This window comes from Crinia signifera, chromosome 6, assembly GCF_055691185.1.
Source record: "Crinia signifera chromosome 6, ASM5569118v1, whole genome shotgun sequence".
Classification (NCBI taxonomy): Eukaryota; Metazoa; Chordata; class Amphibia; order Anura; family Myobatrachidae; genus Crinia; species Crinia signifera.
The window spans coordinates 86703952-86706856 of record NC_139222.1 but is presented as its reverse complement, the minus strand read 5'-3'; positions in this window follow the sequence as shown (position 1 = coordinate 86706856).

The window sequence follows — 2905 nt, the reverse complement described above, 5'->3', positions numbered from 1 at the left end:
TGTTGTGCTGGCGGAGGTAGAAGAAGAGCCTTCAGGGTCGAGGTATGATTTGCACTAAACATGACCTTCGCTATCTCCCTCACCATAGAAACCAAAATGATGTGGGTACTAAGACACCAGTATAATCACACGACCCCAAACTCCTGCACTACAGATATATCATGGAGTCCAGGGATGAGGTAAGAGCTTCTTCATCTGGTCTCCAGTAGACAGAGCGGGGTGGGGACTTTGGTACTAATGATCTGTTGATATCCTGGTTAGCCATCACTGCACTAGGCCATATGTTGTTAGAGGTGTGTACCCACTATTGCACACTCCCGCAGGCCATCCCATCAGGCATGATACATGCACAACAGGACAATCCTGGGAATGACCAGGGGAATGCAGCTGTGGATGATAGATTGCACAATATTTCATTCAATGTGTATGGCACAGCCGATATGTCAGATATACCGTCAGCTGGGTACACACAGTTTAGTGTGTATCTGGCTTAAAATACAACATGTATGCCATATCCATTATTTGACGTATACCAATTTTTATTAGCGTTGCTTTTTTCTATATCTTTACCCATTTCGGGAGCTGACCACTCCCATAAGCAGCTGCTTTGGGCAGACAACACGTGATAAGCGCTCTATACTAACAACTGGTTAGTTTCTTTTGGATTCTGGAAAGAAGCCTATTTTGGTTTGGGAGATTTTCAAGCACTCATGTCAGAACAAAAGAAAGTAATGCAATTAACCGGCAAGTCTGCAGAAGGTCATAAAAGTCTTCTCTTAATAAAAAGCCATTGGCACCAAACATTTGTTTCCTCCTATGTAAATCATGTTGCACTTGTAGTTGAAATTGGTTATAAATTACGTTGATTCCCGTCATTCCAGGTGTGTGAATTTAAGGTTCATTAAGTGTTTGTAAATAGATAAATAAATTCTCTGGCATATCTTCTAGCCCTGGTTTTATAAAATAGCAAATCTCAAAATACCTTTTTACTAAACTACTGAGACAGGTAGTTAAAATGATCAAATATAAAATAAATAAAAAAAAAAAAGGACAGGTGAACATAGTGCATTGACAAATGCAGGTAATTCATGCAAAGGAATATTTGGTGTTGGTGGACAGTAAGAAAAAATATATATTAGAAAAAAAAAAAAAAGGTCTTATTGCGTCTTCAAGTGTATTCTCTGACCGGGTATTTGCATGGCAAACCGACAAGGTCTGTCAATATACGGTCGACAAGCAAAAATTGGAGTGAAAAAAAAAGTGAAAAACCATGCGTCAACCTCCGTAGTGTTCACTCTAAGATTTTTCTAGGGCAGGGTGCTGGCCACCAGGGACGGCACATTTTAGATTCGAAATTTACATTAGAAACAAAAATATATAAAAAAAATTGCACACTGCACTAGGATTACGCCCATTAAACATGGTCATAATCTGCTATGCCCATTACATATTTGGTTAAGACAATTACACATAATGGCACACACTGTAATGCCTATACACATTATACCACACACCGTAATACCAATTAAACATGATGGCACACACCGAAAGTTGTCAGAGATAATTCAGCACAGTGGGGGGCAATGTAAGGGCGCAGAGTCCCAAAAACAAAGGGCAGGGTGCATTTTTGAGGTTTTAAAAAATGGGCAGGGTGCAGCACCCTGCTAAAGCAGCTTAGAGGGAACACTACTTCAGTCATGTTGACCTAATGCTTGTCTATCCAATGATCCATACCCGTTGTAATTTACCATCCAGAATATAGATAAATTAAATAAATTAGATGATTTCATATTTGATCACATAGGTAACCTAAAAGCGCTCTCTAGTTTTCAATAAACACTTTCTTTGTGATGCCATCATCATTCATTTCTGGCTGGCAAGGAACATTATGTCTGGCATACTGTCTGACCAATAAATGTGTTCCAGTCGTACCACTGGGTGGTATGTGACTTGCCAAAGGTTCTATTCTGCCTCTATGGGGTCCCCACGTGGTAGAGTAGCCCGTTGGTCAGGATCCCAACTGTCCGTCACCAGTATCACTACAGTGCTCCCATAATCTTCCAGGAATTATTAACCCCTTCGTTGGTATGCCCAGAAATTCTATGGGCTGAGCAGCGCTGCAAGAGCTGGCTCTCCCAGAACATTTCTGGGCATAACATCAATAAGGAGGTGTGCGCCAGTGGTGCACCACCTCTAGACCAAGTCATGCGTCTTTCGGCAATTTACTAGATCATAAGTTCTCAAGCCTCAAGTTTCTGCATTAAGTGATGTATTGAAGATTTTGCTCTGTGGAAGCCGGTGGGAAAATTATACCCCTTTTCCGTCTGCAAGCCGGGTTGCACCCGGGATTTCGTACCCAGCTACAACCTGGGTGCGACCCGGCTTGCAAACCCATTCACACTAGAGTCCCCACCTGGCATATTGCCGGCCGGGTGTCGTCACCTGGAGGTGGGGTCGGGAAGGCGCTGGGAGATGAGAGCATCTCCCAGCGCCGGCTTTTGCACTGTAGTGAACTGGACCCGGGTCGCATCGACCCCGGTTACCCGTTTATACTACACAGTGACCCAGGTTGAACACGTGTTCAACCCTGGTCGCTACCTGGGTAGAAATGCTGGGTATCACGACCTGGGTTATTTCTACAGGGAGCGTTTTCTCCTGCCTAAAATCCCGGGTTTTTTGTGCTCCCATGCAAAAACCCGGGATATTTAGGCTAGTGGAAAAGGGGTATCATTGTCTCAGTAACTCCCCTGTGCATTATTAAAGAATCGATAACCACAGTGTTTATAGATCAATATGATTTTTTTTCTTCAAGATCATTTTTAAATTTAACATTATTAATTTGTATCTTGAACACCCATCCCTTCAAGATGACTTGCATAATAAAAACACACTACAAAGCCAGGTG